Below are 26,404 nucleotides of genomic sequence, written 5' to 3'. Positions count from 1 at the left end.
ATGGTCAGATTGGAAGCTGGAGTCTGTGAACCCCACAAGTTTCAGATCTGACTCACCATAAACCAACCATTGGTCCTTAGTATTTCTCAAATACTTAAGGATGGCTTTAACCACTTTCCAGTGGTTTTCTCCAGGATCAGATTGGTATCTACTCACTACTCCTAGTGAGTATGCCACATCTGGTCTTGTACATGTCATGGCGTACATGATAGTTCCCACGGCTGAAGCATATGGGACTCTACTCATACGCTCTCTCTCTTCAGGGGTTGTCAGACAATCCTTCTTAGAGAGAGAAATTCCTTGGTCTATCGGTAGATAGCCCTTCTTGAAATTCTCCATGCTGAACCTCTTCAGCACAGTGTCTATGTACATGGACTGGGATAATCCAAGCATCCTTTTAGATCTATCCCTATAGATCTTCATCCTTAGGATGTAGGATGCTTCACCCAAGTCCTTCATGGAGAACTGTGATGACAACCAAACTTTTATTCCCTGTAGTGCGGGGATGTCATTCCCGATTAAGAGAATGTCATCCACGTATAAGATAAGGAATACCACAACTGGACCATTTGCCCATTTATAGATGCAGGGTTCTTCTCCATTCTTAATGAAGCCATACGTTTTGATCACCTTATCAAAATGCATGTTCTAACTCTGAGAAGCTTGCTTCAATCCATAAATAGATCTTTGAAGCTTGCACACCTTGGACTCATCTGTGGATGTAAACCCCTCAGGTTGTATCATATACACCTCTTCGATCAGCTCTCCATTCAGGAAAACTGTCTTTACATCCATCTGCCAGATCTCATAATCTAGATGGGCAGCTATTGCAAGCATTATCCGAATGGATTTGAGCGTTGCCACTGAAGGAACCAGATCTAGGGTTTCAGGGTTAGATCTTGAAACTTTTTCAAGATCATACAGCGGAAGACTAAAATAAATCAAAATTTATTTTCAAAGATCAAAAAATCCCTAGATCTAAGATCCTATTATATGATTATTACATAGCATTAAATCAAAAATTAAAATATATAAATAAAGCATGAACTACATGTTGATCATATCAACATGTTTCTATACTACATCTAATGTATGTATTAAACAATAGATCAGATCTATTACCTTGCAAGTTAGATGCTCTAACCTCGTTGATTCGGGCTTAAGGATGATGTTGCAAGCCGCACACGCGTCCGACCTCTAGGAGTCATCCACACGAGGCCACGAATCTCGATCAGAAGTCCTGCTTCAGGAAATCAGCACAGTATGCTAGTACTGCGCTGATCCTTCTTTGATGGTTGATCAGGTGCCTCCTTCTTCTTGATTTGGACTCTTCCAAAGATGGAAAGTAGAAGGAAGAGTTTCAGATCTGAGACACTCTCAGGAAACTCAAGATGGAAGGAGGAAAGATATGAAAATAAAAACCCTAGAAGAAGACCCTCTTCTTCTTCACGTTTTTCTCTCTAGACACCCAAACTTGCATCTTTTATATCTCCACGATCCAAAGGTATTTCTCTCTGATTTTTGGATGGTAGAAAGACCTCTCAAATATCTATCTCTCTTTTAAATTTCATGAAGAAACTCATCTTATATAGAGAGATATGATAGAGTCCTTATCTAGGTCAAACACCTAGTCAAGGCTTATCCAAACATGGCAAGTTAAGGGACGCCCAACTCTTGAGCATCTCCTCCATATTTTCGTGCATGGATCACCAGAAAAGGGTGTAAAATTTAAACCCTAAAATCCACGAAAATTCCAAAAAAAATTTGGATAAATTCGGTGCAAAATCGAAAGAGATTTGGATTTTTAAAACTCTATCTCATAGAATTCAAAATCCAAACTTATTCCTTTTAGATTTGATCCAAATCACCTTCCATGTAAGAAAGAAGAGAGAAGACCATTTGTGAATGTGGGAGAGATCTGGGAGAGGGCTTTTATCACACAAAACAAGTGGAGATTGGCGTTGAATAAGAGAGAGGGTGTGGAGAAGGCTTATGTGGCGCAAGGTGGAATCCTAGTCCTACTAGGATTCTGTCTCATGACTTGTTTTAATTTGGTTTCCCAAACCAAATCAAATCAAAATTAGATCAACCTAATTAAAATAGGTCTTAACCTAATTAAGAACATAATTTAATCAGATTAAATTAGATTTAAATCTGATTTAATTTTCTAATCAAATTAGAAATTAGATTGACCCAAGTCCAAGTTGAAGTAGGACTAGTTTTTCCTTGCACTTGGCTTATCCAATAAACCAATTGGACTTGATCCAATCAAGCCCAAACTAAATCTAATTAAATCATATTTAATTAGACTTAATCTCAGCCCATTGGATTAATCAAATTAAGCCAATTAGCAATCAAATTGCTAATCGATCCTCCTGCAACACTTGTACTGGGTTAAATGTCAATCGTATTGATCATTTAACCCTAGAATGATTCTTAATTGTTGATCAACCATCCGATCGGATCATGAACTCTAATGTGTGTGACCTCATAGGTCCGAACCTAAGTCGGTAGTATAGGAACAAATTCCTATACCAATCGAAGTGACCATCTAGCAATGATACCCGACGACCGGATAGGTCGAATGTGTAGAACAACATCCTTAGAACCCATGCGGATATAGTTTTCATATAATTCATCCCCTTGACCAAAATGATCATAGGACACCCCAGAGTTTAACTGTCAACTCTGATCAGGTTGTCCACATTGTATTTCAAAATATCAAATCCATCTGATGGATTACCCTGACCAAGGTTTTGCTAAATTGAAATACAGCGACTCATTCTTCTCCAACTCTTGGAGTGGTCAATCCCATCTCGATCACACTCTGACTTTGCAAGTACTTGACTGTGCCCAGAAGCCTTCCGTCCCTGAATTAGAAATTCAGTTAGTCCAGTACCAAAGCACAGTGAGTTGCTTGCAAGTCACTGAGGCGATCTCAAGTCTAAGGGACACTTATACCTATATCCCATCAGAGACATTCTCGATAGCAGAATGCTCTGGAGTTGGTCACGTTCAATGACAATGTACCCTTACATCTCACCTGTATGCCATACCAGTGTCTCCACACTCTTTGGTTAAGAAGACAACCAACCCATATGGCCTACAGCGACCTATGCTCGATAGAAGCTGTCGTCCTTATTAACAGCCTATCATTTGGTCGTGAACAGTTTTAAGGACTAATCGATAAATCCTCTCTTTATCGAACCTAAATAGTCCTAAGGACTTCATCATAACAACGGAGTTCATTAGAAGATGAAAGCTTATGATGAAGATGCCAAATATATTTTATTTATTAACAAATCAATTATAATACTTGGTTGCTCAACCATCAACAGCTTGACGATTGGCTTTTTGGGACACATTTCCCAACAACTCCCACTTGTCCTAAAGCCACTCGGCACAGTATCTAATACCCATCTTCGACTTGTGGTTGTCGAACTCCTTTATTGCCAGGGCTTTAGTGAAGGGGTCCGCTAGGTTCTCTTTTCTGTCGATCTTCTGAAGGTCGACGTCACCTCGATCCATGATCTCTCAGATCGAGTGGAAGCGGTGTAAAATGTGCTTCATCCGCTGGTGTGCTTTGGATTCCTTCACCTGAGCTATGGCACCAGTGCTGTCGCAGTAGAGCAGGACTGGACCATCGAGGGAGGGTGCTACTCCGAGCTCGTTGATGAATTTCCTTAGCCACACAGCTTCCTTCGCGGCATCTGATGCTGCGATGTACTCCGCTTCACAAACAGAGTCTGCCACAGTATGCTGCTTGGAACTCTTCCAGCAGATGGCTCCACCATTCAGAGTAAAGATATAAGCTGACACGCTCCTGTTGTCATCATGGTCAGATTGAAAGCTAGAGTCTGTGAACCCTACAAGTTTCAGATCTGACTCGCCATAGACCAACCATTGGTCCTTAGTATTTCTCAAACACTTAAGGATGGCTTTAACCACTTTCCAGTGGTTTTCTCCAGGATCAGATTGGTATCTACTCACTACTCCTAGTGAGTATGCCACATCTGGTCTTGTACATGTCATGGCGTACATGATAGATCCCACGGCTGAAGCATATGGGACTCTACTCATACGCTCTCTCTCTTCAAGAGTTGTCGGACAATCCTTCTTAGAGAGAGAAATTCCTTGGCCTATCGGTAGATAGCCCTTCTTGGAATTCTCCATGCTGAACCTCTTCAGCACAGTATCTATGTACATGGACTGGGATAACCCAAGCATCCTTTTAGATCTATCCCTATAGATCTTCATCCCTAGGATGTAGGATGCTTCACCCAAGTCCTTCATGGAGAACTGTGATGACAACCAAACTTTTATTCCCTGTAGTGCGGGGATGTCATTCTCGATTAAGAGAATGTCATCCACGTACAAGATAAGGAATACCACAACTAGACCATTTGCCCATTTATAGATGTAGGGCTCTTCTCCATTCTTAATGAAGCCATACGTTTTGATCACCTTATCAAAATGCATGTTCCAACTCCGAGAAGCTTGCTTCAATCCATAAATGGATCTCTGAAGCTTGCACACCTTGGACTCATCTGTGGATGTAAACCCCTCAGGTTGTATCATATACACCTCTTCGGTCAGCTCTCCATTCAGAAAAGCTGTCTTTACATCCATCTGCCAGATCTCATAATCTAGATGGGCAGCTATTGCAAGCATTATCCGAATAGATTTGAGCATTGCCATAGGAGAAAATGTCTCGTCATAGTCAATACCATAACGTTGACGATACCCCTTGGAAACCAGACGGGCTTTATAGGTCTCCACCTTTCCGTCTGCGCCCCTCTTCCTTTTGAAGACCCATTTACACCCAATGGGTTTAACCCCTTTAGGTGGATCAACCAATGTCCATACATCGTTGACCTTCATGGACTCCATTTCGAATTTCATGGCTTCAAGCCATTTCTTGGAATCAGGTCTCTGCATTGCATCCATATAGGTGATCGGATCCTCATTATTCTCATCAAGTTTGATGGGATCATCGTCCCGGACCAAGAAACCGTAGTATCTGTCCGGCTGATGCGGTACTCTATCGAATCGCCTTAATGATGCAGGTACATTGGGCTTCGGATATGATCTAATCATATCAGACTCAGGTTCAGTTATTGGTGTCGGTCCTTCTACCTGTTGAACTTTATCAAGTTCAATCTTAGAGGCAACGGTTCCTTCACCAAGGAACTCTTTTTCTAAAAAGATTGCCTTATGGCTGACGAACACCTTTTGTTAATCAGCATGGTAGAAAAAATATCCTTTTGTCTCTTTGGGGTACCCTATGAATGAGCATTTGTCAGACCTAGGTCCAAGTTTGTCTGTGACTAATCGTTTGACATAGGTCGGGCACCCCCAGACCCTAAGATGTGAAAGTGCTGGCTTACGTCCCGTCCATATCTCATATGGAGTCTTAATTACAGACTTACTTGGAACCCTATTTAACAGAAAATAGACCGATTTGAGTGCATATCCCTAGAAGGATATCAGCAAGCTAGCAAAACCCATCATGGATCGGACCATGTCTAACAGAGTCCGATTCCTCCTTTCAGATACACCATTATGCTGTGGTGTTCCTGGAGGAGTCCATTAGGAGAGAATCCCATTCTCTCCTAGATATGTGAGAAATTCACTAGAAAGGTATTCTCCTCCTCGATCAGATGGAAGAGTTTTAATACTCTTCCTAGTTTATTTTTCTACTTCACTTCGGAATCGTTTGAACATTTCAAATGAATCTGACTTATGTTTCATCAGATAAACATATCCATATCAGAATAGATCATCCGTGAAAGTTATGAAGTAGAAATATCCACCTCTAGCACTGGTGCTTATGGGCCCGCATACATCAGTATGTATTAGGCCCAAGAGCTCAGTAGCTCTCTCACCTTTTTCAATAAATGGTGACTTGGTCATTTTACCAAGAAGACAGGACTCACAGGTTGGAAGTGATTCACAATCACTGACTTCGAGGATTCCCTCTTGAGTCAACCTGTTTATTCTGTTCTTGTTTATATGACCTAGCCTACAGTGCCATAAGTAAATATCTGACACACTATCTAATCTAGGGTGCTTGCCAGTAGAATTGACTCTTATCGAGCTTGATCTTTTTGGTCTGACTCTGCACTGATGTCCCAGCCTGAACTTGCACCTTCTTTACTTTCTTCTTCTTGTTCTTCTTCCCTTTCTCAAAGGGTCGAGAACCAGAAGACGAACCTCCCACTAAGTTCACCGACTCCTTGTGAAGTTGGTGATCCTTCTCAAAGTTCTGAAGCAACCCCAGTAACCCGTGGCAGTTCTCTTCAAGCTTTGTCATTCTATAATGAGTGAGGAATGGGACATAAGACTTGGGCAGCGAGTTCAGTATTGCATCTGTCCCAAGCTGCTGATGCAAGGGAAAGCCGAGCTTGCTCAATCGTTCCATCAGCTCGATAATGTACAATACATGATCAGTGACAGAGGCACCATCCCATATTTTGGCATTGAAGATGGCACAACTAGTCTTGTGCCTCTCTACGTCATCGGGTGTGTCAAAGGCATCCTCCAACACTTGAAGCATGTCCTTTGGCTGAGCCATCTCGAATCTGTGACTGAACTCGTCGCTCATAGCCGCCAGCATGATACAATGCACCGTGGTCCGATCACTGAGCCACTTCTAGTAAGTGTCTCTGACTGTTCCACGTGCATTGACAGCTGGCTCCTCAGGAGCAGGGTCCATTATCACATATTGGATCCGTTCATGCTCTAGGACTATCTTCAACTTTCGATACCAGCTACCGAAGTTGGGTCCCACCAACTTATCATTGTCCAACAATGATCGGAGCGATAGAGAAGTGGCCATATTTGCACAAAGGAGAATCATAACCTAATTAGTAATTGATTCATTAAACCTAAAGATTTGGACTTTAATCAAAAGGTTTCTCCCACTATTTTATTCGAATTGGTAGCCTCTACCTCCAACTCGAGGAATTACCCTAATTCCTTAGCGGGTACTAGAATCCACTTAGACTGCACACAAGCCCAACTTTGGTTGGCCAACCCATGTACATCTAAGGGTAGGTTCATAACCAATTGTTTCTCTAAATAATTTCTAGTAATTTCAATTTTGCCCCAGAAACCTAATCAGTAGGCTTTGGCCTCCACTGTAAGGATCCGGTTAGGTCCAACCATTAACATGATCATACTTGGTGTATCTAACCAACAAATGATTAAGCCCAACTTTGGTCGGCTCACCTAACCACTATTAGAGAGATACTTCCAAGTCGTCATATGATGAGTGATAATTCCATTAGTCAACAAGCACCAGGCCTTTGGGTCTGCAATGATTATTGAGTTCATGGAGTCATTATCAAACACCTTAATGGGAGGCTATGACTCAGTTATCTCCATAACTTTATCATTTTAAGAACCTAATAATTTTAGAGGATTTAAATAATATAGAGGATAAGGTCAGATGAACCAGCTTATCATGATCCTCCCACTGACTTCACCAAGTCAGCTTAAGGGAGACCATTGAAAGGGCTGGTCTAGGAGCACCTAAATCAGTCACACTAATTTACCTAGCTGACATGGGTCAGCTCGAATAGTCAAGTGATCCGATCAAAACATACTTTCACCAAGAGGCCAGGTAAGTTCGATCAGTGGGAGGGTCTGCCAAAGCTTGCCTTAGACACCATCGTGAATGGCCAGGTAAGCGGGCTCCCAATTAAAAACCACCGGTCTGGTTTACCTTAGACACCAACTGGTTTAATTAGTTTCGATTAGATCAACCTAACAGTTCGTGCTAGACCGCTTAGCCAAGAATCAAGTCCATTTGGTTCTCGTTAAAGACATGGACTTGACCAACTACAACTATTGTAATTGATCTAGAGAATCCTTGACATAATCTAAGACAACAATTGATTAGATTTAGTCAATTCTCTAATTAAGTCCATCTTTAATCTAACCATAGGTCTAACCCAATTAATGGACCTAGTTCTCACTAACCCATTAACCCAATGTGTTATGATTTGTGTCTTAGGTTCTTCAATTCACAATCCTAGAACCTAATCAAACAACTTCTTAATTCTTAATTAAGTTTTGGGCTGAGGGTTGGGTTTGGCTTTTCAAAAAATCATTTTCATATTTGTAAAATAATTTTACAATATGATTCTATTAACCATATTGCATGTTTGATTTCGAATCAAGATGCAAGTGAAATAAACATGAAACTACTTTAGATCTAATCTAAACAGGTTCATGTAATTGAAATAATTTCAACTTTAAACAATTTCTTTGCACAAAAATTATTAACAAAGAGATTTTATTTTAGATTTAAACATCTTTTAAATCTAATAAATCATAAATTTAATCTAGATCATATCTAACAAATTTATGATTAAAGATAGATCTACACAAACTAGGACAACCTTTGCACTGTAAGGGGTAAACCTTACAGCAGGACAACCTTGCAGTTTGTGATTGATCTAAAATTTTAATTTCAGATTTAATAATCAGATTATAAATTAGATCTAATCTAAGAAATAATCTAAGCATGTATAAATAATCATGTAATAAAGAACCTGGCTCTGATACCAATTGAAGGAACCAGATCTAGGGTTTCAGGGTTAGATCTTGAAACTTTTTCAAGATCATACAGCTGAAGACTAAAATAAATCAAAATTTATTTTCTAAGATCAAAAAATCCCTAGATCTAAGATCCTATTACATGATTATTACATAGTATTAAATCAAAAATTAAAATATATAAATAAAGCATGAACTACATGTTGATCATATCAACATGTTTCTATACTACATCTAATGTATGTATTAAACAATAGATCAGATCTATTACCTTGCAAGTTAGACGCTCTAACCTCACTAATTCGGGCTTAAGGATGATGTTGCAAGCCGCACACGCATCCGGCCTCTAGGAGTCGTCCACACGAGCCCACGAATCTCGATCAGAAGTCCTGCTTCAGGAAATCAGCACAATATGCTAGTACTGCGCTGATCCTTCTTTGATGGTTGATCAGGTGCCTCTTTCTTCTTGATTTGGACTCTTCCAAAGATGGAAAGTAGAAGGAGGAGTTTCAAATCTGAGACACTCTCAGGAAACTCAAGATGGAAGGAGGAAAGATATGAAAATAAAAACCCTAGAAGAAGACCCTCTTCTTCTTCACGTTTTTCTCTCTAGACACCCAAACTTGTATCTTTTATATCTCTACGACCCAAAGGTATTTCTCTCTGATTTTTGGATGGCAGAAAGAACTCTCAAATATCTATCTCTCCTTTAAATTTCATGAAGAAACTCGTCTTATATAGAAAGATATGATAGAGTCCTTGTCTAGGTCAAACACCTAGTCAAGGCTTATCCAAACATGGCAAGTTAAGGGACGCCCAACTCTTGAGCACCTCCTCCATATTTTCGTACATTGATCACCAGAAAAGGGTGTACAATGTAAATCCTAAAAGCCACGAAAATTCCAAAAAAAATTTGGATAAATTTGGTGCAAAATCGAAAGAGTTTTGGATTTCTAAAACTCTATCTCATAGAATTCAAAATCCAAACTTATTCCTTTTAGATTTGATCCAAATCACCTTCCATGTAAGAAAGAAGAGAGGAGACCTTTTGTGATCGTGGGAGAGATCTGGGAGAGGGCTTTTGTCACACAAAACAAGTGGAGATTGGCGTTGAATAAGAGAGAGGGCGTGGAGAAGGCTTATGTGGCGCAAGGTGGAATCCTAGTCCTACTAGGATTCTGTCTCATGACTTGTTTTAATTTGGTTTCCCAAACCAAATTAAATCAAAATTAGATCAACCTAATTAAAATATGTATTAACCTAATTAAGAACCTAATTTAATCAGATTAAATTATATTTAAATCTGATTTAATTTTCTAATCAAATTAGAAATTAGATTGACCCAAGTCCAAGTTGAATTAGGACTGGTTTTTTCTTGCACTTGGCTTATCCAATAAACCAATTGGACTTGATCCAATCAAGCCCAAACCAAATCTAATTAAATCATATTTAACTAGACTTAATCTCAGCCCATTGGCTTAATCAAATTAAGCCAATTAGCAATCAAATTGCTAATCGATCCTCCTGCAACACTTGTACTGGGTTAAATGTCAATCGTATTGATCATTTAACCCTAGAATGATTCTTAATTGTTGATCAACCATCCGATCGGATCATGAACTCTAATGTGTGTGACCTCATAGGTCTGAACCTAAGCCAGTAGTATAGGAACAAATTCCTATACCAATCGAAGTGACCATCTAGCAATGATACCCGACGACCGGATAGGTCGAATGTGTAGAACAACATCCTTAGAACCCATGCGGATATAGTTTTCATATAATTCATCCCCTTGACCAAAATGATCATAGGACACCCCAGAGTTTAACTGTCAACTCTGATCAGGTTGTCCACATTGTATTTCAAAAAATCAAATCTATCTGATGGATTACCCTGGCCAAGGTTTTTCTAAATTGAAATACAGCGACTCATTCTTCTCCAACTCTTGGAGTGGTCAATCCCATCTCGATCACACTCTGACTTTGCAAGTACTTGACTGTGCCCAGAAGCCTTCCATCCCTGAATTAGAAATTCAGTTAGTCCAGTACCAAAGCACAGTGAGTTGCTTGCAAGTCACTGAGGCGATCTCAAGTCTAAGGGACACTTATACCTATATCCCATCAGAGACATTCTCGACAGCAGAATGCTCTGGAGTTGGTCACGTTCAATGACGATGTACCCTTACATCTCTCCTGTATGCCATACCAGTGTCTCCACACTCTTTGGTTAAGAGGACAACCAACCCATATGGCCTACAGCGACCTATGCTCGATAGAAGCTGTCGTCCTTATTAACAGCCTATCATTTGGTCGTGAACAGTTTTAAGGACTAATCGATAAATCCTCTCTTTATCGAACCTAAATAGTCCTAAGGACTTCATTATAACAACAGAGTTCATTAGAAGATGAAAGCTTATGATTAAGATGCCAAATATATTTTATTTATTAACAAATCAATTACAATACTTGGTTGCTCAACCATCAACAGCTTGACGATTGGCTTTTTGGGACACATTTTCCAACAGCCACAGGGGAAAACATCTCGTCATAGTCAATACCATAACATTGACGATACCCCTTGGCGACCAGACGGGCTTTATAGGTCTCCACCTTTTCGTCTGCGCCCCTCTTCCTTTTGAAGACCCATTTACACCCAATAGATTTAACCCCTTCAGGTGGGTCAACCAATGTCCATACATCGTTGACCTTCATGGACTCCATTTCGGATTTCATGGCTTCAAGCCATTTCTCAGAATCAGGTCTCTGCATTACATACATATAGGTGATCGGATCCTCATTATTCTCATCAAGTTCGATGGGATCACCGTCTCGGACCAAGAAACCGTAGTATCTGTCCGGTTGATGCGGTACTCTATCAGATCGCCTTAACGGTGCAGGTACATTGGGCTTCGAATATGATCTAATCATATCAGACTCAGGTTCAGCTATTGGTGTCGGTCCTTCTACCTGTTGAACTTCATCAGTTCAATCTTAGAGGCAATGGTTCCTTCACCAAGGAACTCCTTTTCTAAAAAGATTGCCTTAAGGCTGACGAACACCTTTTGTTCATCAGCATGGTAGAAAAATATCCTTTTGTCTCTTTGGGGTACCCTATGAATGAGCATTTGTCTGACCTAGGTCCAAGTTTATCTGTGACTAATCGTTTGACATAGGCCGGGCACCCCCAGACCCTAAGGTGTGAAAGTGCTGGCTTACGTCCCGTCCATATCTCATATGGAGTCTTAATTACAGACTTACTTGGAACCCTATTTAACAGATAACAGGTCGATTCGAGTGTATATCCCCAGAAGGATATCGGCAAGCTAGCAAAACCCATCATGGATCGGACCATGTCTAACAGAGTCCGATTCCTCCTTTCAGACACACCATTATGCTGTGATGTTCCTGGAGGAGTCCATTGGGAGAGAATCCCATTCTCTCCTAGATATGTGGGAAATTCACTAGAAAGATATTCTCCTCCTCGATCAGATCGAAGAGTTTTAATACTCTTCCCAGTTTGTTTTTCTACTTCACTTCGGAATCGTTTGAATATTTCAAATGAATCCGACTTATGTTTCATCAGATAGACATATCCATATCGGGATAGGTCATCCATAAAAGTTATAAAGTAGAAATATTCACCTCTAGCACTGGTGCTCATGGGCCCGCATACATCAGTATGTACTAGGCCCAAGAGCTCAGTAGATCTTTCACCTTTTCCAGTAAAAGGTGACTTGGTCATTTTACCAAGAAGACAGGACTCACAGGTTGGATGTGATTCACAATCACTGACTTCGAGGATTTCCTCTTGAGTCAACCTGTTTACTCTGTTCTTGTTTATATGACCTAGCCTACAGTGCCATAAGTAGATATCTGACACACTATCTAATCTAGGGTGCTTGCCAGTAGAATAGACTCTTATCAGGCTTGATCTTTTTGGTCTGGCTCTGCACTGATGTCCCAGCCTGAACTTGCACCTTCTTCACTTTTTTCTTCTTGTTCTTCTTCCCTTTCTCAAAGGGTCGAGAACCAGAAGACGAACCTCCCACTGAGTTCACCGACTCCTTGAGGAGTTGGTGATCCTTCTCAAAGTTCTGAAGCAACCCCAGTAATCTGTGGTAGTTTACTTCAGGCTTTGTCATTCTATAATGAGTGAGGAATGGGAGATAAGACTTGGGCAGCGAGTTCAGTATTGCATCTTTCCCAAGCTGCTCATGCAAGGGAAAGCCGAGCTTGCTCAATCGTTCCATCAGCTCGATCATGTACAATACATGATCAATGACAGAGGCACCATCCCGCATTTTGGCATTGAAGATGGCACAACTAGTCTTGTGCCTCTCCACATCATCGGGTGTGCCAAAGGCATCCTCCAACTCTTGAAGCATGTCCTTTGGCTGAGCCGTCTCGAATCTACGACTGAACTCATCGCTCATGGCAGCCAGCATGGTACAGCACACCGTGGTCCGATCACTGAGTCACTTCTGACAAGTATCTTTGACTGTTCCACATGTATTGACAGCTGGCTCCTTAGGTGTAGGATCCATTATCACATATAGGATCCGTTCATGCTCCAGGACTATCTTCAACTTTCGGTACCAGCTACCGAAGTTGGGTCCGACCAACTTATCATTGTCCAACAATGATCGGAGCGATAGGGAAGTGGTCATATTTGCACAAAGGAGAACCATAACCTAATTAGTAATTGATTCATTAAACCTAAAGATTTGGACTTTAATCAAAAGGTTTCTCCCACTATTTTATTCGAATTGGTAGCCTCTACCTCCAATTCGAGGAATTACCCTAATTCCTTAGCGGGTACTAGAATCCACTGAGACTGCACACAAGCCCAACTTTGGTTGGCTAACCCATGTACATCTAAGGGTAGGTTCATAACCAATTGTTTCTCTAAACAATTTCTAGTAATTTTAATTTTGCCCCAGAAACCTAATCAGTAGGCTTTGGCCTCCACTGTAAGGATCCGGTTAGGTCCAACCATTAACATGATCATACTTGGTGTATCTAACCAACGAATGATTAAGCCCAACTTTGGTTGGCTCACCTAACCACCATTAGAGAGATAGTTCCAAGTCATCATATGATGAGTGATAATTCCATTAGTCAACAAGCACCAGGCCTTTGGGTCTACAATGATTATTGAGTTCATGGACTCGTTATCAAACACCTTAATGGGAGGCTATGACACAGTTATCTCCATAACTTTATCATTGTAAGAACCTAATAATTTTAGAGGATTTAAATAATTTAGAGGATGAGGTCAGATGAACCAGCTTATCATGATCCTCCCACTGGCTTCACCAAGTCAGCTTAAGGGAGACCATTAAAAGGGCTGGTCTAGGAGCACCTAAATCAGTCACACTGATTTACCTAGCTGACATGGGTCAGCTCGAATAGTTAAGTGATCCGATCAAAACATAATTTCACCAAGAGGCCAGGTAAGTTCGATCAGTGGGAGGGTCTGCCAAAGCTTGCCTTAGACACCATCAGAAATGGCCAGATAAGCGGGCTCCCAATTAAGAACCACCGGTCTGGTTTACCTTAGACACCAACTGGTTTAATTAGTTTCGATTAGATCAACCTAACAGTTCGTGCTCGACCGCTTAGCCAAGAATCAAGTCTATTTGGTTCTCGTTAAAGACATGGACTTGACCAACTACAACTATTGTAATTGATCTAGAGAATCCTTGACCTAATCTAAGACAACAATTGATTAGATTTAGTCAATTCTCTAATTAAGTCCATCTTTAATCTAACCATAAGTCTAACCCAATTAATGGACCTAATTCCCACTAACCCATTAACTCAATGTGTTATGATTTGTGTCTTAGGTTCTTCAATTCACAATCCTAGAACCTAATCAAATAACTTCTTAATTCTTAATTAAGTTTTGGGCTGAGGGTTGGGTTTGGCTTTTCAAAAAATAATTTTCATATTTGTAAAACAATTTTACAATATGATTCTACCAACCATATTGCATGTTTGATTCATAATCAAGATGCAAGTGAAATAAACATGAAACTACTTTAGATCTAATCTAAACAGGTTCATGTAATTGAAATAATTTCAACTTTAAACAATTTCTTTGCACAAAAATTATTAACAAAGAGATTTTATTTCAGATTTAAACATCTTTTAAATCTAATAAATCATAAATTTAATCTAGATCATATCTAACAAATTTATGATTAAAGATAGATCTACACAAACTAGGACAACCTTTGCACTGTAAGGGGTAAACCTTACAGCAGGACAACCTTGCAGTTTGTGATTGATCTAAAATTTTAATTTTAGATTTAATAATCAGATTATAAATTAGATCTAATCTAAGAAATAATCTAAGCATATATAAATAATCATGTAATAAAGAACCTGGCTCTGATACCAATTGAAGGAACCAGATCTAGGGTTTCAGGGTTAGATCTTGAAACTTTTTCAAGATCATACAGCGGAAGACTAAAATAAATCAAAATTTATTTTCTAAAACCAGAGAATCCTTAGATCTAAGATCCTATTACATGATTATTACATGGCATTAAATCAGAAATTAAAATATATAAATATAGCATGAACTACATGTTGATCATATCAACATGTTTTTATACCACATCTAATGTATGTATTAAACAATAGATCAGATCTATTACCTTGCAAGTTAGATGCTCTAACCTCGCTGATCCGGGCTTAAGGATGATGTTGCAAGCCGCACACGCATCCGGCCTCTAGGAGTCATCCACACGAGCCCACGAATCTCGATCAGAAGTCCTGCTTCAGGAAATCAGCACAGTATGCTAGTACTGCGCTGATTCTTCTTTGATGGTTGATCAGGTGCCTCCTTCTTCATGATTTGGACTCTTCCAAAGATGAAAAGTAGAAGGAGGAGTTTCAGATCTGAGATGCTCTCAGAAAACTCAAGATGGAAGGAGGAAAGATATGAAAATAAAAACCCTAGAAGAAGACCCTCTTCTTCTTCACATTTTTTTCTCTAGACACCCAAACTTGCATCTTTTATATCTCCACGACCCAAAGGTATTTCTTTCTTATTTTTGTATGGAACAAAGGTATCTCAAATCTCTGACTTCTCCTAAAATTTCACAAAGAAACTCATCTTATATAGAGAGATATGATAGAGTCCTTGTTTAGGTCAAACACCTAGTCAAGGCTTATCCAAACATGGCAAGTTAAGGGACGCCCAACTCTTGAACACCTCCCCCATATTTTCGTGCATGGATCACGAGAAAAGGGTATACAATGTGAACCCTAAAAGCCACGAAAATTCCAAAAAAAATTGGATAAATTCGGTGCAAAATTGAAAGAGTTTTGGATTTCTAAAACTCTATCTCATAGAATTCAAAATCCAAACTTATTCCTTTTAGATTTGATCCAAACCACCTTCCATGTAAGAAAGAAGAGAAGAGACCTTTTGTGAACGTGGGAGAGATCTGGGAGAGGGCTTTTGTCACACAAAATAAGTGGATATTGACGTTGAATTAAGAGAGAGGGCATGGAGAAGGTTTATGTGGCGCAAGGTGGAATCCTAGTCTTACTAGGATTCTGTCTTATGACTTGTTTTAATTTGGATTCCCAAACCAAATCAAATTAAAATTAGATTAACCTAATTAAAATAGGTCTTAACCTAATTAAGAGCCTAATTTAATCAGATTAAATTAGATTTAAATCTGATTTAATTTTCTAATCAAATTAGAAATTAGATTGACCCAAGTCCTAGTTGAACTAGGACTAGTCTTTCTTTGCACTTGGCTTATCCAATAAACCAATTAGACTTGATCCAATCAAGCCCAAACTAAATCTAATTAAATCATATTTAATTAGACTAAATCTCAGCCCATTGGCTTAATTAGATTAAGCTAATTAGCAATCAAATTGCTAATCGATCCTCCTGCAACACTTGTACTGGGTTAAATATCAATCGTATTGATCATCTAACCCTAGAATGATTCTTAATCGTTGATCAACCATCCGATCGGATCATGAACTCTAATGTATTTGACCTCATAGGTCCAAACCTAAGCCGATAGCATAGAAATAAATTCCTATACCAATCGAAGTGACCATCTAGCAATGGTACCCGACGATCGGATAGGTCGAATGTGTAGAACAACATCCTTAGAACCCATGCGGATATAGTTTTCATATAATTCATCCCCTTGACCAAAATGATCGTAGGACACCCCAGAGTTCAACTGTCAACTCTGATCAGGTTGTCCACATTGTATTTCAAAATATCAAATCCATCTGATGGATTACCCTGGCCAAGGTTTTGCTAAATTGAAATACAGCGACTCATTCTTCTCCAACTCTTGGAGTGGTCAATCCCATCTCGATCACACTCTGACTTCACAAGTACTTGACTGTGCCCAAAAGCCTTCCATCTCTGAATTAGAAATTCAGTTAGTCCAGTACCAAAGCACAGTGAGTTGCTTGCAAGTCACTGAGGCGATCTCAAGTCTAAGGGACACTTATACCTATATCCCATCAGAAACATTCTCGACAGTAGAATGCTCTGGAGTTGGTCACGTTCAATGACGATGTACCCTTACATCTCACCTGTATGCCATACCAGTATCTCCACACTCTTTGGTTAAGAGAACAACCAACCCATATGGCCTACAGCGACCTATGCTCGATAGAAGCTGTCGTCCTTATTAACAACCTATCATTTGGTCGTGAACAGTTTTAAGGACTAATCGATAAATCCTCTCTTTATCGAATCTAAATAGTCCTAAGGACTTCATCATAACAACGGAGTTCATTAGAAGATGAAAGCTTATGATGAAAATGCCAAATATATTTTATTTATTAACAAATCAATTACAATACTTGGTTACTCAACCGTCAACAGCTTAACGATTGGCTTTTTGGGACACATTTCCCAACAATAGATAGGGTGAGTCGAGATCATTTTCATGGAGATCTAGGGTGATTATCTTTTTTTTTTAAGAAAAAAATAAAAAAGAATTGATTGTAGAAAGATTAAAAAAAATAAAATAGCAAAAATTTAATTATAAATATAAATTAATTTATAAAAAAAATAATTCAGAGAAATAATCCAGAAATTTTGAATCCACCATGTAAATTAGATTTATTTTCTTTTTTTCTTATGTTGCAATATTAATTCTTGTGATTAAAGTATTAGTATAGCTTATCTCAAATGGATACAGACTGTATCAGTAAATCACAGCTCATCCTGTTAGAGTATAAACTATCTAAATTTAATTATAAGATCTAAGGTTTAATCTCATATACTACGATCTATATCTCCAAAGCACATACCGTATCTAGGGATCATGGCACATCAATAGAGGGTATAGATCGTGTAGGCTGGATCAATATCTCAAAAAAAAATAAAAAGATATAAAATAAAACTATAATTTTATTGTATAAAAATTAAATATAAGAAAAAAAAATAAAAATCTATTTACAGGCTTCATCATATTTCTGGATTGAAGGGATTTAGCCACATATCAAGCTCTCTAGCTCCATAATCTCTCAATATTTGATCTCTAAGGCTCTTTGATTTTTTTCTCTATTTTTTTCTTATTTTTTCTCTGATTTTTTCTCCTCTCTACACTTATTCCCAGATCTCCTATTTATAGATGAATTTTTCATATTTTTTTGGTAGGAAAAGGAGTCCCAAAATCCTTAGAAATCGTATTATACTCTTTACAATTATTTCTGACCATCTGATCAGCTTCGGACCACTCAGATCTGATCAAAAATTAATATTTTAATTTTTATCAAAGTCGGATGCAACCACAGCTATTCGATCTGGGTTCAAATTTGTTTTGGGAAGTCAGATCGTGCAGTTTAACTCCTTATCAAAGTCAGAAATAATGTTGGTCATCCGATCGCCTGATGGATTGAGTTTCGGCCATCGGATCATGCAAAAGCTTCCTTTTATCAACTGATAATGAACAGCAGCCATTGGATCTGAGTCAGGATGATAATGGATCGTTGAATCATACAAAATCATCTCAATCCATTGTGAGCCGTGCTTGTGGACCGCGTATTATTTTTGATGGATCGTGCCTTGACTCTGTGGACTGAGCGATCGGTCCACCGTGCATCGAAAGTAATAAAATTTATTTTTTAAGGTATTTTCACTCAATTTTTTCTCTGATTTTTATTTAAAAAATTTTTAAAAAAATATACATTAAATTTCTTATTAATTTCTCAATATTTTGGTACTTAGATTCTTAATTAAATCAACATCTATTTTCATAAATATGCTCTAATTTTATATTTTTTTAAAATTATTTATTTTTATAAAAAATCTAATTTATTCACAAAATTAGGTTTTTAAGAAGATATTAGCATCATAAATTACTAAAAATATCTTTAATAAATATAAAAATATACCACTTATCACTCAAAAAGATCGATTAGATCGGAGCATCAATTAGATTTTTCATAGAGGTCGAATGCGGTGTGGCTGTGAGCAATCTATAAGGATCTCTTTCAACATGTCTCTCAATAGCAACAATCATTGACCCATGTAAAGATATCGAGTTCTGAACTCAGATTAGAAGTAGATATGATCTATTGCTCACATGCATGCTTGCTAATTTTATCTTCTGTATTTTTCAGATTTTATATGCAACATATCATGTCACAGATCCTAGAGTAGATTGATTTGATGATTAGATCATATGTATGTTAGATTAATTTTATTAATCTAATTACCTTCCACTGCAATTTATTTAAAAATATTTCAAAATACATGCATGAAATTGCCTACATTTTCCAACACTGGTATCAGAGCCTAGGTTCATTATGACATGATTTATGTGTATATTAAATCTAAAATTTAATTTTATTTAGATCTAATATGTAATATTTAGATCTAAATTTAATTAATGATGGATCACACAAACTAATATAAGATTGTCCTACTGTAAGGTTTATCCCTTACAGTGAAAAGTTTGTCCTAGTTTGTGCTGATCCTTGATAAAATTTAATTTTATGTATTGTCTGTGATGCTTATGATTTGATTTAAATATGATCTAAAGTTATAATCAGATCTGATATAATTTAGATTAGATCTAAATTCATGCATATGTGATATATATTAGATTAGACGATCCGATTAGCAAGTACTTGGATTGGATTCATCACCAGGCCGTCCGATCATAGGAGCAAGAAGAGTTTAAAGGTCCTCTCTTCCCATTTGATGGGGTGCTCTTATGTTATGTAGAGGTTCCATATGATTGGATCCTATAAAGATGAATGTGAAAGGAAGAACTTACTTTTCTATAAAATCTTATATTTTAAAATTCTAGATTTATTGTATGTGATATAAAGTTGTATAAAATATAAGACATCTAATTTATGTGATTAAAATTATTTTAATCATGAAAAAATAAAATCTCAAATCATAAAAATTTTAGATATTATTATTATGATTGATTTTATTTTAGTAGTATGCAAAAATTCTCAGATCTGAAACTCCTTAAATTATGCTCACACAATTACTGAGCTGATCTAGTTTTAAACTGAGTTGATCGAGTCTCCTTGTGTAGCTAGCTCAATGTTGATTGAGTCGACCCAATTTCAGAATAAAAAATCTTTGCATAATATTTATTATAAATTATTTACAAAATAAAAAAGTTAAAATTATTTCAAACCTAAAACTAAACCCATTTAATGCTGAAATTTAATTGAGAATTAAGTATAGAATCGATTAGATCTAGAATTGTGATTAAGATCTAATAACATTGCATTAAACATGGGGGCATGGGTTAGCTCAAATCAGATCCTTTTAATTAGGTTAGACATAAGGTTAGAATCAAAGAATTAATTGATCATGTAGAGAAATTGATTAAATCTAATTAAATATTGAATTAGATTAATCAAGATTTTTCTAATATAATAGTTATAGATGGTCAAGTCCATGTCTTTGATTAGATCAAATGGACCTTGATTGTGGCTCAATAATTGAACACGAATCATTAGGTTGGTCAAATCAAAACTAATTAATCAATTGGTGTCTAAGGTAAGTTTGGCATTTCGACTGATAGTTTTTAATTGGGAGCGACTTACCTAGCCATTTCGATGGTGTCTAAGGTAAGCTTAGCAGACCATCCTATCAATCTCACTTACCTGATCAATTTGGTGGATTATATCTTGATTAGATCGCTAAGTGATTCAAGTTGACCCATGTCATTAAGGTTGATCAGTGTGACTGATCTAGGTGCTAGTTCGATCAGTATGATCCTAATCCGATTGAGTGACTTGGTGAAGTCAGTGGAAGGATTGTGATCTACTGATTGATCTCTTTTCCTTTCTTCTCTAAACTAATTAAATCTTCTAAATTATTAGATCTATAAAATGAGCTAGTTATGGAGATAACTGGATCATAGCCTCCTATTAAGGTGAATGGTAATGGATCCATTATTTCTGATTGACATTGTAGACGCCATCCATCTGGTGTTCTCTATGAATGATGGAATTATCATTCATCATATGATGACTCTATTGTACTATCTGATAATAGTTGGATTGATCGAACCATTCTCGGACCTGATCATTCATTACCTAGAATCACTGAGTAGGTTCATGTTAATGGTTTGACCTAATCGTGACTTTCAGTGGAGGCCCATCACCTACTGAAATAAAACTGGAGTGAAATTAATTACTAAAAATTAGTTGGTAAAATAATTGATTGAGAACCTACCCATAAATGTATTGGGTGAGCCGATCAAAGTAGGACTCATGTGCAGTCTGTGTGGATTCTAATATCCGCAAAAGAATTAGAGTAATTCCTCAGATTGGAGGTAGAGGCTACCAATTCAACCAAAATAGTGGGAGAACCTTTAGACTAAAGTCCAAATATTTAGGCTTAATCAATTCAGAAACATAGAGACCTTATATTTTTCTTTTAGTTATAGCTAGATGTCTGTTGCTCCATTCACTATTTGACAGTAACTTATAGGACCCAACTTCGATAATTGGTATCGAAAGTTGTAAATAGTTCGAGAGTATGCATGGATCTTAAATATGATTATGGATCCAGCACCTAATATTTTCATGTCCAACATATATGATGCAATCAAAGATACTTATCAGAAGTGGCCAAATGATTGTATCACCATGTAGTATTTTTTGAGAGCATAAAGAATATAAATTTAGTTATAAATTCGATGATGCTCAGTGCGAGAAAATCCTTCAAATGTTGAAGGAGTTGTTTTGAACCTCTGAAGATACATCTTTAGTGGGACAACAATCTTTCAGAAACCAAAGAAAAAGAGGTGCAAAAGAGTCATGCATGGGCTAATAAGTCTGAACTATCAAAAGAGTCTGAGGTTAACCTAGTCTGGTAGAGTCTCTTGATCTGAACAGGCTAAGGAAGAGAAATCAGTAAAGGATTGCTAGACAAGGTACTTATATAATAACACCCTGTAATTTCTCTATCTATGACACTACTACCTCGGTATTGGATATTGAAAGTTCATACAAATTATTGCAATGACTTCAGATTAGTAAAAAAATTAGAAATAGCAAGAGGTTCCTGAACGTTGGAGATAAAAATCATGTTCCAATCTTGGTTTTAGGAATCATCGAGCTTATTTTTAATTTTACCAATGTCATTTTAGTGATTATCACTATTGTCTAATAATTTTTGTGATATCATTATGAATGATGTCAAAATCATGTGGACAACTGAGAAATGATATTTATGAATAATCATAGCCTGTTAGTGCATAGTACACAACAATCAAACTCCTAAAGTAGATTATGTCCTAGAAGCCTATTTTTGGTAGTTTAGGCTCGATCATTAAGCAAGAATAGGATCAATAGGATAATTCTCAAATTGTGAATCATTGTCAACCTGTCAATCCTATCTCCTTAGTAAGATGACCAAGTCACTTTTTGTTAGAAAAGGTGAACGAACTAATGATATTCTGAATCTGATACATATTGATGTATTGGATCTACGAACATATTTATCATAAATTTAGATTATTTAAAATATTTAAATAATTCTATAATAAGATAGAGAAATAAACTAAAAAGAGTATTGAAACTCTTCGGTCAGACCAAAGAGGAGAATGCCCTTTCGATGAGTTTTTTGACATATCTAGAAGAGAATAAGATTTTCTCTTATTGAAATCGACTTTGTTAGACATAGTTTGATCCATAATGAGGTTTGCAAGTCTGTCAGTCTCCTTTTAGGGTTATACTCTTAAAACTCTTGTTATGTTCTGAGCTTGATTTTGATTTAATTATTCGTAATGACTCCATATGAGATATGGACTAGGCATAAGCCGATACTTTCTTACCTTAGGATATGGGAGTATTCAATTTATGTCGAGCAATTATAGATTGATTAGCTTGGATCTCGATCCTATATGTACTATTTTGTAGGATGTTCTAAAGAATCTAGGAGATATTACTTGTGCCTTGCTAAAGAATAAAAGTTATTCGGTATTCCTTTTAAGAAAAGGAGTTCTTTGGTGAAGGTACTGATGTCTTTAATGTGAAACTTATGAAGTTCGACAGATAGAAAACTGACATAATTTAGTAAACCCATAGAACCAAATTTGATTAAATCAATTTTGAAATTTGTTGCAAAAGCATTGTTGGGTATAAACTACCCCCAGCCGAAACCTCCGCCGGCAACAGAACGGCTCCGCCCGGACTCCTACGGGAGCCGGGCTCCACCGCCGGCAACAGAACGGCTCCGCCCGGACTCCTACGGGAGCTGGGCTCCACCACCGACATCAGAATGGCTCCGCCCGGACTCCTACGGGAGCCGGACTCCACCGCCGGCAACAGAACGGCTCCGCCCGGACTCCTACGGGAGCCGGGCTCCACCACCGACATCAGAACGGCTCCGCCCGGACTCCTACGGGAGCCGAGCTCCACCGCCGGCAACAGAACGGCTCCGCCCGGACTCCTACAGGAGCCAGGCTCCACCATTGACATCAGAACAGCTCCGCCCGGACTCCTACGGGAGCCGGGCTCCACCGCCGGCAACAGAACAGCTCCGCCCGGACTCCTACGGGAGCCGGGCTCCACCACCGGCAATAGAACGGCTCCGCCCGGACTCCTACGGGAGCCAAGCTCCACCACCGACATCAGAACAGCTCCGCCCGGACTCCTACGGGAGCCGGGCTCCACCGCCGGCAACAGAACGGCTCCGCCCGGACTCCTACGGGAGCCGGGCTCCACCACCGACATCAGAACGGCTCCGCCCGGACTCCCACGGGAGCCGGGCTCCGCCTCCGACATCAATTGCGGGTAAGCACCGATCGGACTCCTATGGGAGCCGGGCTTCACCTCTAACTTTGGTTGCAGCACAGCTCCGCCCAGACTCCTACAGGAATCGGGCTCTGTCCTCGACATCAACTGCAACACAGCTCCGCCAGGACTCCTACGGGAGCCGAGCTCCGCCCCCGACTTCAGCTCCGAGGGGGTTCCGCCCGGACTCCCCCGGAAGTCGGGCTCCACCCACGACCCTGCTCCACTTCCTGTGGCGGACTCCGCGCAGTTCCATCATTCCCTGGCAGGCCACAATAACGGCCACGAACCTGCTCCACCTCCTGCGACGGATTCCACACGATTCTGCCATCTGCTGGCGAGTCACGACAACGGACGCTGCTCCACCCCGCGTAACAGATTCCATGTGGCAAGCCACAGCGGTGGCCACGCGTCTACCCCACTATCCTTTGCAATCAATTTCCCTGACCATGGGCGGCCCACTACCAGACGGTTACAAATGTCGCCATCAATCCATTGCCTCCTCCGCCTATAAAAGGGGGACCTAGATACGTTATTCTCTAAGCTCATTTTCCTATCTCAAAACTCTGCTAAATTCTCCGTTCGAGCACTCCATTCTTGTTGAGGCAGAGAACTGACTTGAGCGTCGGAGGGTCTTGCCGGAGCAACCCCACCTCCGGTTTAGACTTCCCTTGCAGGTCCCGGCGGCGACCGCAGCTTCTCCGACTCTAGCTTCTCCGGCGCAAGCGGATTTTTGCACCAACAGGATTGGCGCTAGAAGGAGGGGCCTGTGCCTTCGCAGCACCCTTGTTCTTAAAGGAGTGTTCAATGGAGCCGCCTCCAACTGTCTCTCCGTCACCCACTCCCAATCTCCTACGAGATCAGCGCTCGATGCCTCCGCGCAAGGCGTCCACCCGGCGGTCTACGGCCTCCGCAGCCAGATCTCAGGCTCCAGCCACCCCTCCAGTTTCTCAGCCTCCTCCACCTTCCCCTCCGGCGGCGGCGGTCGGCGCGGAGCAATTCAACTTGCTGGCGCAGCAGGTCCAGGGACTCGTTGAAGCCGTACAAGCGATGCAGCAGCAGCAACCACAGGCGTCGGCGCATTCGGAGGGGGCATCACCGGAATGCCAGAACCTGGCGGCGGGGCGGGCCACCGGGGGCAGCCGTCCCATCCTTCCCGGGAAGGCGAATCCGAGAGTGGAGAGCCCTCCGTCGGATCACGACTCCACTCTTGGAAGATCCCTGCCCCCATTCTGCCAAAGGACCCTCGAGACTCGAAGTCGAGAGGATTTCCTGGACCGGAGGCTCCAGGAGATGAACCGGCGGATCGAAGAACTCCGCCACGCGCCTCCCGCTTATGGTGAGGATATTTGCACTGACCCTCCTTTCTCCCAAATGATTATGCAGGAACCGATCCCGCCGAACTTCAAGCTCCCCCAGTTCGAAAGCTACGACGGGACGTCGGACCCGGTTAATCATCTGGAGGCCTTCCGAACGATGATGCTGCTTCACGGTGCTCCTGACGCCATCTTGTGCCAGGTTTTTTCGTCTACTTTGAAGGGGGCGGCAAGGAACTGGTATTCGGCTCTGAAGTCGGGTACCATATTTTTCTTCGATCAAATGAGCCACCAATTTGTGGCCCATTTTGTCAGCAGCCGGCATCCCCGGAAGGGTTCGGAGTCCCTCATCAACATCAAGCAGAGGGAAGGGGAGTCCTTATGGGCCTACATCAACCGCTTCAATGTCGCGGCGTTGGAGGTCCGGAATTTGGACCAGTCAGTGGCCATGGCCGCCCTGAAAGGCGGCCTTCAGAAGAATGATCTTTTGTACTCCCTGGAGAAGAAGTACCCCAGGGATTTTGCCGATCTGCTGGCTCGGGCTGAAGGATACGCCCGAGCGGAAGAAGCCTTCAAGATGAAGGACGAAGAGACAGCAAGGGAGCATCAGGCGGGAGATTCTAGTAAGCCTGCAATTGAAAAGAGGCCAAAGGAAGTCCGGCCTCGTTCCCGATCCCCTCCTGGGCATAAGCACGCCCGTACTCCTCCCCGGGCGCGCAGGCAGAGAAGCCCGGACAACAGGTTTCGGCGGGGTTCCCCGCCAGAAAAATTCCGCAACTACGCCCCCTCAACGTCTCGAAGGCTAAGGTGCTGATGGAGGTCAGGGAGCAGCTCCCTAGGCCGGAGAGGATGCGCACGCACCCCGGGAAGCGCAACCCCAACAAGTTCTGCCTCTACCACCGCGACCACGGCCACGACACGGAGGAATGCATCCAGCTCCAGGATGAGATCGAGGAGCTCATTCGGCGAGGTCGACTCGACAGGTTCACCGCCGGAGGCCTGGGGATAGAAGAGATCGGTCAAGAGCCCTCCCGCCGCCTGAACTGCAGAAAAGGGAGGAGCAGCCCGGGGACCGGCCGCCCATCGGGACCATCGACTCCATCTTCGGAGGGCCTCAAGGAGGAGCGGGAATACTTTAAATGTATCACTTACTATTTCGCTTTGAATCTACTTTTCTTCTTAGCTAACATGCTCCTCCCACCTAGCGTGGATAGATTATGGCTGGATATGATCCATCTAAGACCACAGCCC

The sequence above is a fragment of the Elaeis guineensis genome, chromosome 10, assembly GCF_000442705.2.
Source record: "Elaeis guineensis isolate ETL-2024a chromosome 10, EG11, whole genome shotgun sequence".
Lineage (NCBI taxonomy): Eukaryota > Viridiplantae > Streptophyta > Magnoliopsida > Arecales > Arecaceae > Elaeis > Elaeis guineensis.
The sequence above is the reverse complement of the archived record's forward strand: the minus strand, read 5'-3'. Positions refer to the sequence as shown.